Below are 16078 nucleotides of genomic sequence, written 5' to 3'. Positions count from 1 at the left end.
GGGGAAGGAAGGGCATGTGTTCATTGTTTAATTAGTAATATTTTCATACAAGCTACAGCTACTTTTTGACTTAGTATTGAGTTCTGTCCTGATAAACATATTGTAAATTGAAAATACCATTAAGTCAAAAAGGCATTTGCTCATGAAAGAAAACACTCTCATATCAAAGGGTCCAAATACGGGCAACCACGGCCCTAAACACAGATTTAGTTCTCCCCAAATACCATGTTCCAATGAAGTAGCAATTTTATAAAGTTTTTAAGATACAGAACAAAGAAAGCCATAAATCAACACACTTTTAAAATGCATTGCTGGGAACTTCAGGCAGACGTGTTTCAGCAAAACAGAGGAAACTTAGCTATAGGCCTCAGATGCTATCTGATGACATTCTTAGCCCTTTGGTTGGTGGACACTAGGGGACTGTTTGAACATTCCAAAGGATTTGCTTTCTGGTCACAAATATCCTAGGTCACATACAGAGGAGGTAATAAGTGGCTATTAAGGATGGTGCAAGATAATTTGGCTTTGGACTTGCAACATTCCAAACTCTCCACATCAACGATGTTCTGATCAGTCAAGCAGCCTTTGTAGTCACAGCATCTCTCCAGACATCCTTGTTTACACATTTAATACCTCTAGCCTACTGAGCCAAACAGTTTAGAAACATATATGTAGCTACATAAGATTACGTTGGGAAAAGAACCAGATTAAAAATTCAAAGTATGGTTTTTACTGAGTGCTTATTGCTCTTGTACCACCACAAAAGTGGAAAAAAAGTCAAACGATCTCAAGTCAGGATCCTATCATCTAGCCAGTGTGTCTAGCCTGCCTTAGGTATCCCTGCATAGCTATGAATACTGCCTAACACATTTGTAGCTGACAGTATCATGCCACGATGTCCAAAGGCTGGACAGTCCTGAATGTTCAACCATTTTCCATAGTGTTTTAAAAGTGAAGTTCTTCATTTGCATAATACAAGTCCTTAATAAAAGAAGCTTGGTAAATTGGGAACTGGATATTTATTCTGCTCACAGTCCAAACGGATATGTTCTATCATGGTAGTGAAGGATTGTGGTAGAAGTAGGAGGCCAGCTGGTCAAATCGCATTTGTAGTCAGCAAGCAGAGGGTGAACAGGAAGTGTGGTTGGGCTACGAAATCTCGGGGTTGGTATCCAGTGACACAGCAAGGCTCCACCTCCTAAATATCTAAAACCTTCTTAAACTGCACCACCAGCTGAATATCAAATGTGCAGACACAGCCTGTGGAGGGCATTGCACATTCATAATGGGCAGCCATTGGGTTTTCTCCTTCCACAGTTTTCTAGATGGTTTGGAGTATGGCTGAATTTTCTTTGCCTCAAGTGCAGTGGATTGTGCCAAGTGGAGACCTTTCATGAAAGAACAACCTGCACTGTACTGAGCTTTCTTGCAAGATTCTGTGTACTTTCTTAGAAGGATGTTAAGGAGCATCCTCTACTCAGTAAGATTTCCTAGGCCAGGCCAAGATGATTAGGTAGCTTTGATCAATAATGGCATCAATAGATACTTCATCATAACAGTGGGGGTGAGAAGTCTGTCCGAGAAGACAGAGCATATGGAAAGCATCAACCTCCCTCCCGCTGGCTGAGAACCTCCCTCTCCACCCCCCTTTCAAAAGCCCTAATGTGACTGAGTGTGCTCAAAGCTTGGGCACCAAAGACAATGGTAGCAGAAAGAACAGGACTTTGATGGATGTTCCAGGCTCCCTGAGCTGCACCAGGCTCTCCTAATAATGTGTTGTGTGCTTAGGATCAGGATTTCAAGACTGCTCTGTGGTGGGATGGGCTAGGGAAAAAGGGATGAACACTATCTTTCCTCCAATGACACTGGTCCTAGAGCAAACTCCTAGGTAGTGAAAGGTGGAAGGATACTGGCCTGAGAGAGCACAGGGAATTGCAAGGGGTTCTTTATTTAGTTAATATCCAAGTGCCGACTGTGTGTAGCAAATGGTATGGGAATTTAGGATGTATTCACGAACACCCAGGGCACAATCTCTACCTACATGAAGCTTATGATTTTAGAGGAGCAAACCAGAAAATAACACAGCTAAATAACATGGTATGCTAGTAGGTAACAAATACCTACCAAAAAAAGGCTAAGCAAAATGAGGGAAATCAGTCAAGAAAGTAGGGGAATGAGATTTACAATTTTAAAAAGAATTATGCTGCTGCCCAAAGTTTTAAAAAATGGTTTGCTCTCTCAGCTATCTATCATGCATCAATCTTCTATCAATCACATCTATCATCTATCTGTTGACTGATTATTTATCAACTATTGATCTGCCCACAATCTATTATCTATCTATCTATCTATCTATCTATCTATCTATCTATCTATCTATCTATCTATCATCATCATCATCTATCATCTATCTATCTATCTATCTATCTATCTATCTATCTATCTATCATCTATCATCTGTTTTTCAGTTATGAGGATTGAGGCTAGGGCCTCTCACTTGTGCTAGGCAAGGACCCCACCACTGAACTATAGCCACCAGCCCTTTTTTTGCCTTTAAAAAATTTTGAGACAGGGTCTTGCTCAATTGCCCAGGCAGGTCTTGAACTTGTGATCCTACTGACTCAGCTTCCTGAGCAGCTGAGATTACAGGCTTGTGCTACCAGGACCAGCCTAATGTATGCGCTTTAAATAAAGTGTTCTGCCTAACTGAGGGCTTGGCTGATATGTGAATATGCAAATGCTAAGCATTATCATAAATAATTGTGAAGTTCGTTTGATACATAGGTCCTTGAGGGCTCTGCTTTCAACTGGTAACATCACAGAATTTATATCTGAAATCAATTCACAAGAGTGAGACTGTGCCTCAAAACAAAATAAATAATAAACATAATAATAATAAAAGGGCCAGGGCAATGTCCTATTAATTAAGGGCATTTCCTACTCTTGCAGAGGTCCTGGATTCAGTTCCCAATACCCATATCAGGCAGCTCACAACTGACTGTAACTCCAGCTCCAAAGGATCTGATGCCTTCTTCTGGCCTCCGTGGCACTGACAGATATGATGCTGCAGTACATATACTCACATACACTTTCATACACAAATTTAAAATAAAAAGCAATTAAAAAATTAATTGGACATAAGAGGAGAATCTGCATTCATTATTTTACTAGTTGTTCCCTTCTGCCTTAGAAATCATCAGTTGTTTCATTTTAACTCAAATAAGACATTTTCTTCAGTTTTTATATTTGGATGCAACAGTTTGGCTATATTTCTTTGGAGAAAATGATGATTTGGGGATTCCAGAAGATAGCACTTGAGCATAACTATGTCCCCATCACTGATGACTCAATTCTGGATAAAATTTTGCATGCCTGGCAGCAATATTTGTCTTGTCCTGTGCCCTAAAACTGGAACAACCTTTGAAACACTGAGGTCACTGATGGCTACAAATGTAGGTCCAGGGCTACCCCAATGCTACACCCACATTTAGCACAGAGGAAAGTTGTTCTTCCAGCTGCTAGACGTTTGTCAGCACCTTGGGTTCTCATTTGGCCCTCTTGGGGTGCCTACACCCAGAGACAGGCAAACAACAGAGCTTCTGAAAACCTGAGCCCTGTACCTCAAGGAAGGTGAAACTGTAGAGGCATCCAGGCATGACAGTCCCTGTGGGGGCTGCTGAGGCCTCTGTAGGAAATGTTTTCAGTTACCATTTTCAGAGATCACCATTGGTAAAACCCCAATTAAGTCTGAATTCTCACCAGCCTGCTATTCTGCCAACACCTGACCCTCGGACTCCACTTCTTGTGGCCCCTTTCACTCTCCTTATGGGAATGTTATAGCTTCCAGCTCCCTGCGAACTGTTGGTCTTCTAGAAGGGAAAAAATGGGCAAAAACTCCATCAGTTATAGCCTCAGTGGCCAGGACCATTGCTGGGTGCTGGCCTCACTCACCCTCTATCCTGAGCTGCTGGCTTCTGGAATTACCTACCCTCACAGGTCCAGCTGTATCCCTTCATCCATTGAAACCTGGAGGAAAATATGACCACTGTAGAACACAACAATTATGAGATTTTGGGCTACACACAAGAGTCACGGGGCCATTTCCTCACATGTTGGTTAAGCTCACATGCACAGAGAGGTCCTCCAAGCACAAGGCCATCTTACAGAAAGTTCAGCCACAGTGGTTTCAGTGGCAACATTTTCATGATCTGGGCTTTACTGGGACTCCTGCTTCAGAAGTCAGAACTGACTTAAGACATACTTTGATTTCTCTTTAAACAGTCCCTCTCTGGGTATACTATTACCACAGGGGTTTGTAGGCACAGCCTCTTTCATTGTATTGTTTATTCCAAATAAAACACCACACCACTGAGACTTTGGGGGCCCCTTAATACCCCAGAATTTTTTTTCCAGTTGCCTGTCTGTCTAAAATGATCCATGGCTCCTGTATGGGTGGGTAAAGTTAGTGCATTCAAAGAGCTACAAGTCCAGCATCCCCACTGAGTTCATTGTTTTAGATCCAAGTATAGGACTTGCTGCCCCAAGATATTTCTTCATTCTTCATTAGGGACTAGGTAACTGGATCTCACTGCATGGAAATCCTCCTTCGAAGGCTTCTTGGCATCAGACTCTGCTTTCAACTCCTGCAAACCTTATTTTGGAAAAAAATGGTCATTTATAATATCAACGTTTCTAGATCATGTTTTAAAGGCAGCTACAGGCGCTTGGAGCTGCTACATGCCAAAGGCTGTCTACTTCGAATCTAGCAGCTCCCTAGGTTGAAACCAGAGCAAGACTTGGAGACAGCGGCCAAGAGTCCCAAAACTCCTGGGGGATATTTATAATCCCTGAATTCAACCGAAATTGTTTCCACTCAAAATTAATACTTGGAAACAGATTTTTAAAGCCCAAATTTAGACTGTCTATAGTGCTTTTGGCCTTCTGTGGAGCAGCTCCTTGAAATAAATGTATTAGAAGCTGATTGAATGTAAAATTGTTGTTTACACTGAACAAAATATTTAAAGGGATGCCCTCTTTATCCAGAGTTTTTGTAGCCAAGAAGCAGGAAGGAGTTGGCCGGCATCCACAGCTAGGAAGGAAGGGTGGGCACCGGGCGGGCCTGCGGATTGAACTGCTGTTTACACACGTGATTCTTCTCTGGCTTAAGGAAGGGGCTCTGCTTGGCGGATGGAACTGAGATTCAAATTTATGGAGGTAATGTGATACAGTGGAAGGCATTTGGCCTTGAAGTTAGAAAAGCTAGGTTCAAAGTGCCGCTCTATCAATTTCGTGCTGTGCAATCTTAAGCAAATCGTTTAGCTGCTCCATTTCTCCATAAATAAATGGAGGCCTACCAGCCCTGCTCTGCCTGCCTCTGCAGAGCCTCTGCTGCAAGGCTCCAGAGAAGAAACACCTCAATTCCAAATGCGGTATTACTCCCTGCTACCTTCTAAAAAAGCTCACATTCAAATCTCAACAACTTTTGCAATCTCTGATCAGAGTATCAGACCTTGTTTCACCAGTATATTGACATGAAGCTAGAAACTTGAGCACAAACAAAATGGACTTTCCAAAGGTAACCCCCAGCAATATAACAGACACTAATTAGGACATCATCTTTGCGGTAAATATCCCTTCATTTCTCCTCCTTTCTCCTCCCTTCCTCTCCCCTTTCCTTTTCTTCCTCTCTCTCTTCCTCTGTCTCTCCTTCCCTCCCTCCCTCCTTCTCTCTCTCCCTTCTTTCCTTCTTGATAAAATTATGAAACTTGACCATTCAGCACAAGCAATGTAAACAGCTAATCATTCATTTATTTCTATACTTATGCATTTCATAGTAATGTTTTGAAGACATGTAAAGTCTTAGACCATGTTCTATCTATGTGAGGGTTAACAGGCATAAATTTAAATTTCAGATAAAGGAACAACGTTTAGGTATAATACTCATACTTTAAATTTAGACTTGTATTTAAACTGCGTATTAACAATCAAGGTGCTGTCTTTTAATACTGCGTTTGCCAAAACTTTTTTAAGTTTCATGGGATATATTATGCTAAAAGGTTATCTGCAGATCCCTGAAATGCAAATCTGCTTCAATATTTTATTTTATTTGCTTAGTCTGGCAGCTCTGCCTGTGTGGTGGGAGCAGAGTGGCCTCTCCTTCTAGCAATGAGTATCTCACCGAGTGAGACAGTCACAAAACAGGAACAGATAAGTACAGATGCACCTGGGCTTACGATGCAGTTATGCCCCATGAATCCATGCTAATGTGAAAACATCTCAAGTCAAAAATACAATCAGGGGTCTGGGAGATGGCTCAGTGGGTAAAGTGCTTGCTGCACAAACATGAGGATCTGAGTTTGATTCCCAGAACCTACATAAAAAGCCAGATGTGGTGAAACACACTTGTAATCCCAGTTCTGAGGAGGCAGAGATAGGAGGGTTCCTGGGGCTCATTGGCCAGACAGTGCAGATCCAGCTGTACTGGTGAACTCCAGGTTCAATGAGAGAACAATAACAGCAATGTGGAAAGTGATAGAGGAGGATACCTGGCGGTAAACTATGGTCCACATAGATATACCCACATATATAGGTGGAAGTAGAAGTTTGGGGGCTGAGAGAGAGAGAGAGAGAGAGAGAGAGAGAATAGCTCAAGATTGAGTTTATCACACAGTAGTGGTATAAATCATTCCTAGGAAAACACAAGCTAAACTACATAGATAGATCTTTTTTTAAATTTTTATTTACTTATTTTTATGTGTATGTATATGAGTGCTTTGCTTGCATGAATGCAGGTGTACCATATGCATGCAATGCCTGTGGAGGTCAGAAGAAGGCACTGGATCCCCTGAAACTGGAGTCACAGATGGTCATTAGCTGCCATGTGGGTACTGGGAACTAAGCCCAGGTCCTCTACAAGAGTAGCCAGTGCTCTTAACTGCTGAGTCATCTCTCTAGCCCAGGGGTGAAAATCTTAAATGGTAGTGGGGACAAGAAGATGACAGACACGGACTGGCTGTAAAGCAGTGGGAAATGATGAGGAATCACAGATCTCAGAGGAGTGAGTCATTCAAACAGGCAGTACCACCCAATTTCTCCACCTAGCTAAGTCTATCTGTAGGACTACATGTTCCAAAGTTTTGAAAGAAACTAAAAACTCAAATTATTTCTGGGAAACATTTCAAGTGTTGGCAGCCACACCAGTATTTCCAAATATGTACTGTCCAAGTGAAATATGCCAGTGCATGGACCTAGACCATGTGTTGCGCAGTAATTTCATTTCAAAATAGAAACATTGCATCCTGCTGGGAGGCTCATTAAGACCCAGGAAACAAACAACTCTCAAGTCTCAGGACAAGAACTCCTCCTTCCTCAAGTATATATAAGCAGTAAGAACTATTCAGGAGAAAAGATTCTCTGACCTGTGGAGCTGCCTGCAAGTCGCATGGAGAGCTCCAGGGATGCAGCTTTCAGGAGAGTCATCACCCATGCCGGGGTGGCTTCTGTCTTTGAGTCACCCATACTTCTGTAAGTAACTTCAGTAAAGTCACTGGTTTACCAAGACAGACTTGGGAAGAATCCTTTGGTCTCTTGTTGGTGTCCTGTTTGGGGTGAATAGTTACTTTTTCATATCTCCCCTAGAAAAATCACATGACACTACATGTGACAAGTTTGCTGCTAGTGACTTAGACCTTTCAAAGGCATCATATTTAGCACTAGCTGCTTTGATTATTAGCTGGGGAAGGGGATGGCCCGAATGGGCTGTGGCATGGAAGGACTTGCAATTGTCTTAAGCTACAGATTTGAACTGCAGTCTCTGATCTGTAGACTTAGTGGCTCTGACTCATGTTGCAATAGGACTTTGTACGCTGATCAACACAGGAGGAAAAGCAAACTCAGTGTTTTTATGGGGAATGGCTGCATACAGTTTGGGTTTAAGTGGTGAAGTGGTAAATGTGTGGTGGGGGCTATGAATAGGAAATCTGTGGCTTTAGTTGGAAATGTGATTCAAGCAAAAGCCAACAGCCTAGATAAAATTTCCACGGTCTCAAATTTGGGGTTTTGGGAAGGTCTCTGACTGTTTCCTTGGAGAATCTTTGGGAAGATTTCTCTGTATGAATAGGAGAAAATATGTGGTCTAGTTAAACATCAGGACTGATTAAGGGCAGGACAAAAATTCTATCTGCTCCCTCGTGGTGGCACAGTTATCTTCTGAACTGGATGCTCAGGTAAAAACAGCACTCTAGCAAGGAGAAAACTCGTATTTGATAATGTTATGTGTGACAGTGTGTGTGTGTGTGTGTGTGTGTGTGTGTTACCATAGGCGTTTACTCCTCTGGGCCATAGTAACCTTGAAGGCATAGTCACGGGCATGGATAAATAATCCTAATTCTTTTTATATCTCTATGTGTGTGCATTATGTGTATGTGCACTGTCCAACGTGGAGGTCAGATGACAAACTTGGGTGTTGTTCCTCACCTTTCACCTTATTTGAAACAGGGTCTCTTGTTCCCTGTTGCATACACCAGGCTAGCTGACCTGTGCACTTCCAAGGATCCTCCCATTTCCATCTCCCATCTTGCACAGGGACACTGGGATTACAGACATGCACTACCTCACCTTGTTTTATGTGGGATTGAAACTCAGGTCCTCATACTAAGCCATCTCCCAGCTCTCCTAATTGTTTTTGACTTATAATGCCTCAACCAATATATTTCTAGGAATCAAAGTCTTTCTTTATTCTGTCCCTCAAGTTCTCCAAGTACGTCACACACTAGGATGCCGATGGCTCTTGTGGTTAACATGAGCCTTTCTTTGTCTCTCGCTGTAGTGATCCCTGTCTGTGGTTCAACAGCCGACATTGACAAAAAGAACAGACTAAGAATGAGCATCCCAGGGGTTGTGGAGTGGCTCAGTGTGTGAAGTGTTTGCTGTGAAATTGCAAGGATCTGCGGTGGGATCCCCCAAACCCATGTAAAGCTGGGTGCAGTAGCGTGCATTTGTAACCCAGGAGCTCCTACAGGGAGACTGGAGGCAGATAGTCTGGAATGCAGCAGCGTACAACAAAGATCACTGTCTCAAACACCAGGATGGGCACCCCAGTTCGTTCTCTCACAGCACCACTGAGCCACACTACACTTATACCTGAATAAAGAAACAACTTGACTCTTAGCTTTTAGTTTTATGGCCTAGAGTAGATCTGAACTTAGAGTTTATGCCTTCTGATGTTTCTTAGAATTGTGCTCCTGAACCAGGCTTCACTCACACTTTTATTGAAGCAGTCTTTTCAGCAATAATTTGGAAAGTAGAAGCTAGGATCCACCCTTATCTTATCAGAGAATCTTGCCCTTTTATCTCGAGGGTTAAAACATACACATAATATCAAGCAGACTTCTCAGTCATTCTCACTGTTTTCAATAAGAATAGCAAACAGATTTCAGTGCTTTGATATGTTAACCAATCACACCCACATTCATTCACCATCTTGGGTAGAGGGCAAAGTGGGTCCTGAGAGATTAAGGTCAGGTGCCCAGGTCACAAGAGCACTTGGCTCAGTGACTTGTTTACATTAGAAACAGTAGCTTTTTGGTGCAAGGTTAGTAAAAGTCATTAGTCCAGATTTTGTCCATATTGTAAGAGTCATTCCTACATCCTCTGACCTCCACGTGTGCACTGTGATGGCGTGTTCACACTCACACAAATATACATATACATATGACACAGAGAGAGACAAGTGAGTGGGTGTGCCACTGGCCAGAAGAGCTAGTGTGACTAGTCACTTCTGCTCCCCATCTCCCTTCTATGGAGAAGCTATTCTGTCAGTTTCATTTTCTTCTTATATAAACAGAAATAATAATAAAGATTTCATAATGACAGAATTTCTCCATGCAGTACCTGGTATTTAGTAGGTGCTCAGTTCTTACACCAGCTTCCCTTGTCTCTTTCAACGTTAACCAATCTCAGAGTCTTGGAGTTCAAATGCAGTGTCCCAAATTCTCCATCATCTCTCCCAGGAGGCCAAGGGTGGGCTAGAGGAGGGTCACATCTGAGTCTGCCTCCAAATCCCAGAATTCCTTAGGTAGGAATGCATGTTGAGTGTTTTTCCCAGGCAACCTTGACCCCTGATACACTTAATAAATCAATTAGTAAGCACGGCCCATTTATTCTCCAAACTCTGACTTGCTTTCCATCTGCTCAGCGTAAGACAGTCTTGGTCCATGAGGGGCTGTCCGTCCAATGGGCAAGCCCAGACTTGTAAACAGAAAGTGCCATAAAGCATTAGAAATATGTATTGGGTGGCAGATGTTGGAGCCAGCTCACCCTCACATCTGGAAAAAATATGTATTGCAACATTTTCTGAACAATGTCTCCCCCCCCTTAGAAAGCTCTGTAAAAGTACTTACCATTCTAAATATGCAGGACATGATGGTGTGCCACTAGTGCCGAGTCCTACTGAAGTCCACAACTGTGTTTGCAGCTTGGAGGGTCCCTCTCCTACTATAACAGTAAGGCGGAAGTTTCTGTAGATAGGTTATATATCTGTCTCTCACAGCAATATCAACCTATGTAGATATGATTATATCAAAGGACAGAGATGAACAGCTGGCCTTGGAGAAGGCAAACCAACTCCAGGCAGGAAGGGTCAAGACTGAAGAACTGGTACTATTCGATGAGCTGAACATATGACTTCCCTTTGGACAGCCTCTGAGGGGTATGCTGCTCTCCTGGCTGACAGAGCTGGGAATGAATAGCCTGTGTACTCCTGTTTTCACACAGTCCATCAGATCTAAGTGAAAGGTTTGTGCTGCAGCCAAGAGCAGAAAATGATGGCTCGGCATCACTCTGGGAGGAGAGGATACTTTCAAGCAGACCCTGGCTCCCTGAGGGCTCTGGATACAATGCTCGCCAGGTGCCTCTGAGAACATCTGGTCTGAAAGGCCCACCCAGTGCTGCTCCTTCTGAGACACTCTCAAGGTTAGCAAATGCTTTGCATGCTTCCAGCAGCTGGCATGCAATTCTGGTCCTTGGTTTGTACTTCTAGTGAAGAGAGATGTGGTTTATAAATGAAGATTAAATAAAAGTCATTTGTGGGAGCAAGTATAACCTGGGCTAATTTTCCATAGTAAAGCTGAGTGTGCACATATAAGCCAGAAGATAAACTTTTCTCTCATTCTTCAGCCATCTACCTTTGGTTTTGAGACAGTCTTTCACTGGCCTGGAGCTCAGCAAGTAGGCTAGACTGACTGGCCAGTGAGGTCCAGCAATCCTTTCGTCCTCCTCTCCAGCACTGGAATTAAATGCAAGTACAGCCTTGCCCCCACCACTCCTGCAATTGGACTTATTCTTGGTTTATTAATGTGTATGCTTATATGATGTGTAAGTGTGTGTGTGTGTGTGTGTGTGTGTGTGTGTGTGTGATTATTCCTGTTTGTATGTATGGGCATATGCACAGCATGACACGGGTGTAGAGGACCAAGGACAATCTTAGGTGTCAGTCCTTACCTTCTACCTTGTTTGAGACAAGAAAAATTGTTATTTACTGTTGCATATGTCAAGATAGCTGGCCTCTGAGCATCACAGGATCCTACTGACTCTGCCTGCCTGTCATTTTGCCATAGGAGCATTAGGATTACAAAGGCATGCTCCTGTGCCTGGCTTTATGTGAGTTCTGAGGATTCTAAGTCAGTTCCTCACACTTGTGTGCCAAGTGCTTTAACCACTGAGCCATCTGCCCAGACTTCAATTTATTAATTTTTAACAGTATATACCAACCTCTTAGTTTTTATATGATACATGAACTTTTTGCATTTTTCCTATCATCTCAATACTGTTTTGCTACAACTGTTGGTTAAATCAATAGGTAATGTTTGCATCATTATTTCTTTATTAAAAACAAGGGGACTTAATATTTCAATTGATATCTCTTTTTCAAACTTTTTATTTTCATCTTTGTGGAATTAACACTGCCTTATGATTTCATCTCCTTGATTTGATGTGTCATTTTTCCCACAGTCTTCAGTAGTTTACCCTGTCTGTGGTGCCTTCTATACCATGTGTCAATTCCATCTTTTCCTTGAAGACTGAACCATTCTCCTGCGCCCATCTCTCTGAATAGCTTCCTAGGTCTAGTACAGAACAGACCTCCAGCCTGTAAGCAAAAAGGTGGCTGAAGGACAAATTTGCCCTTGATGTCTGAGTTGAGACAATCTTCTATTCTTGAACACGGCTGTTTCCTTTTCTGAATCCTGTAGGACCTCTCAGGTTTCATGTGTATGGTCCGGTTCCCATAGTGAAGTCTCTCTGTTTTCTTCCTTCCTTCCTTCCTTCCTTCCTTCCTTCCTTCCTTCCTTCCTTCCTTTCCTTCCTTCCTTCTTTCCTTCCTTCCTTCTTTCCTTCTTTCCATCTCAATCCATTATCTATCATCTATCTATATATCTACCTCCATCCATTATCTATCTATCTATCATCTATCAATCTCTATCCATTATCTACTTATCATCTATCTATGTCCATCAGTCTAGTATCGCTCTAGCATCTGTCAGTCATCTATCTAATCTTCCCTTCTACTCATGTATTCATCCAGTCCACTCAGCTATCTTCTTGATTCTCTTTCTCTGTGGAAACCTAATACATACTTCATGTCTTTTTAAACTTTCATGTTCAGAAAACGTGGGTCTTCTCAAGGGTGTTCAGGGAAAATTAAGCTACTTTTAGATATTCTGAAGGCACTCAAGTTGGGCTTCTACTGTGAGCTGTCATTCTCCCACCTACCCCCCAAAGCCTGTTAACATCTTTTGTTTTACGTTGTCTCTTTTTCAGTTATATTTGTCTTTCTGGCCTAATATCTTGCTGGGTTTTTATCATATTTATTTACTTACTGGGTAGGGAGAGGATTGCACATGTGTCACAGCATGCGTGGTGGTCAGAGTACAACTTTCAGGAGTCAGTTCTCTTCTTCTACTATGCATGTCCTGGGAATCAAACTCAGGTTGTCAGGCTTGACAGCAAGCACTTTTACCTGCTGTGTCCCCCAGTACCTTTTATATTTTCTCTTGGTTTTATTGAATGGGAGAGAAACTAAGTACATATTGTCAGTCAATCATATTAATTCAAAGTACCTTTCCATGTAGAAGGAGACTTTTAGAAGAGATGAAGAAGAAATTATGGGCTTGATAATGATTGTAGTTTCATGTTTATATGGATGTATTTTTATCTCCAAACACATAAAATTCTATACATTAAATATCTATAGTTTCTTTTATGTCAATTAAATTTCAATAAAGCATTTAAAATTCCATACTCACCTATGAAGTAAAAAAAAAAAAGTTAAGAGCAAAGAAGGAAAGTGAATCTCTGAACAACAAAAATACTCTTCCAATTTTCAATCATAGTTCACATCTTAAAATAAAACACAATACCAGGAAACAAGGAAGGGGCTTCTTTGACTTGAGGGTGTTCTGATCTCTGCTAAGTGTTTATCATTAAGAAAAAAAGCAGAGGCAAGGGATGTGAAGCAAGTGGGATTGCTGACAGAATAAGGAAGAAACAGGGAAGAGAGGGTCATTCTGAGATGGAGGGCCCGTGGGTACTTCCCTGCCCAGGGACTGACCACCACAGACTGAACCTGCCAGAAGAAGCAAAGGAGTTAGGAGTACAGGGGTGCTGGACAGGCCTTGTGGTGAGGGGTCTTGCAGGTTGTCATTGTCTGAGGGTTACACACTGTCCCTAAATGTACTGGCTTAAAATAACAAACACTGTTGATCCCACAGGGTCTGTGGGTTAGCTTCAGAAGCAGTTGAGTAGTGGCTCTGGCTCAAACACTCCTTGTGACGATACAGACCAGATGTTGGCCAGGGATACAGTCATGACAAGACCTTCCTGAGCTGGTGGGAACCACTTCCAGCAATCTGTACTTCTCTGAAAGTTGCCTGGAAGCCTCTGTTTTTCATTAGGTAATGTTCTTTAGAACAAAACTGTGGCTTCCCCAGACTGAGTGACACAAGTCACTGTGCCTTTTATGGTCTCTAAGGCTGAAAAACCTTCAGTTCCATTTCATTTGCTAGAACTGAATCATAAAATTTGAACGATAAAGGGAGCAGAATTAGGCTATAGCCTTGAGGAAAGAAGAATAAAAGAACTCAGTCTTTGACAAGGTTTTGTTTTGTCTTGGTTTTCTCTATTTTATTTTTGCAAGAATGAGGCTTAAATGATCTTTATTGATAAGCCATGACTATCAACAATGTACAGCATCAAAAAGCACATCAGTTAAAATGCCATTCTTGCTCTGGAGGCACTAGGAGGATCAAGATATTCTCTCAGTTGATGCTATAGTTTGAATGTATCTCCAAAATTTCATTTGTTGAGAACTTGGTCCTTGTCCTAATTAGCTTTGTCAACTTGACACAGCTTAGAGTCATCTGAGAAGAGAGCCTCAACTGAGGAATTTCCTAGATCAGACTGATGAAGGATGGTCAAGCCCACTGTGAGCAGCACCATTCCCTAGGCAAAGGGTCTGGACTATAAGAAAGCTAACTAAGCATGAGTCTGTGAGGGAGCCAGAGAGAAAGTCATGGTTCTTGCCTCCAGGTTCCTGCCTGAGTTCCTGTCCTGACTTCTCTCAGTGATGGATCATGATCTGGATATCCAGTATGTCAAATAAACCTTTTCTTCCCCAAGATGCTTTCGGTCAGAGTGATTTATCACAGCAACATAAAGGAAACTAGAACAGTTCTCAACACAGCAATGTTGTTGAGAGGTGAAAACTTTGCACAGTGATTGAACCATGAGGATTCATCAGTTCATGTGTGTTGTGTGACTTTTCCTGTGGAGATGTAAATAGATGTTGATTCCTCTTAGATGAAGACTAAATAAATGAGTCTATCCATGTCTAATTTGATGAACAAGTGAGATCAGGGTTACTTACAGGAACGTGGGTGACTCAAAGGCAGATGCATCACTGAAAAGCCCATCACAGCATGGGTCACAACTCACAAGAGCTGCCTCCCTAAAGCTCCCTGTACAACTTGCAGGCAGCTCCTCAGAAGTTTCCTCTTCCAGTTGTGGAAGACACTATACAAGCTGCTAAGGAAAAAACTCAATGGATGATCCAACCCCAGCTTTAAAGCCTAATAATCACAACAATGACTGGCACAGCGAACTGTATCAATGCAGTAGTAATATGTATATTTTGGGGGTAATCAACAACTATTTAATTGGACTTAAAGCCTGTTCAGTGGGAGAGAACTCATGTGTGGCATTGTAAACACAGCCAAATATACATGACTAGAGAGGTCATAGATCCTAGAGAAAACCCTACATCTGTCGCATCCCTATACAAACATAATTTCTTATTGTATCCTAAATACCAATCACCACCCAACAAAGAAGCTTCTTTTGCAACAAATGGAGACTAGTACAGAATTCCACACTGGGCACACAGAGACGAAGTGTCTGTGAGATGCCCCACCCTAAGTGACACATCTACAATGGAACCTCTACATGTAAAGCTTGCGGAGCATGGTGGAACAAGGGGTAGAGAGAATACTAATGCATCTCCCAACTCTCAGTGAAGCTTCCTTATAAAGCAGGATGGTGAACACAGAAGCCACAACCAACCAAAATGGAGAGAATAAGAGACTGTAGAGTGTGTGTCCCTGGATAAGACTCTTATATTAGAACTCGCCCACCCAGGGCTCAGGAACCATTGTGGAAGAGGGGGCTGAAAGATTGTGAGAGCCATGGGTGGTGCATGACCATAAGAAAACAGTCTTACAGGCTCCTGGGAACTTGTTCACATGAACTTACAGCAATAGCGACAGCATGTACAAGATCCATGCAAACTCAATTAAACAATACCCAGCAAAGAACTGGGAAAATGGGCAGGAGTTCCCCAGCCTTAGCTGAGGAACTATTGGCAGCTGGTTGCTGCTGAGTGAGGGACAGTTGATCTTTTTTAAGGGAGTGAACAGGCTGAACAGTTTCCAGTGGATGAACTGCCACCAAGAGAGATAGCTGGGTACTCAAAGTTGAGTTAATAGAATGTGTAAAATTCTGTTGGCAGGCTATGGGGGATGGTGCAGAT

The 16078-nt window shown here is 42.3% G+C and overlaps 1 long non-coding RNA gene across 2 annotated transcripts; it reads right to left on the bottom strand.

Annotated features, from left to right (window-relative positions):
• Positions 1 to 4037: 4037 nt before the first annotated feature.
• On the bottom strand, positions 4038 to 10552 carry LOC115071751. 2 transcript variants are annotated; one of them, XR_003850830.1, is made up of 3 exons: positions 10401 to 10552; positions 9892 to 10070; positions 4038 to 4651 (listed from the first exon to the last, which is right to left on the bottom strand). It is a non-coding gene; the product is annotated as an uncharacterized LOC115071751 (long non-coding RNA). The 2 variants fall into 2 exon arrangements; XR_003850829.1 differs by lacking the exon at positions 4038 to 4651 and adding an exon at positions 7519 to 7598.
• Between the last annotated feature and the right edge of the window lie 5526 nt (positions 10553 to 16078).

The sequence above is a fragment of the Nannospalax galili genome, unplaced genomic scaffold, assembly GCF_000622305.1.
Source record: "Nannospalax galili isolate Female #2095 unplaced genomic scaffold, S.galili_v1.0 scaffold779, whole genome shotgun sequence".
NCBI classification, from domain to species: domain Eukaryota; kingdom Metazoa; phylum Chordata; class Mammalia; order Rodentia; family Spalacidae; genus Nannospalax; species Nannospalax galili.
Note: the sequence above shows the minus strand (reverse complement) of the source record. Positions and strands in the feature narration are given on the sequence as shown.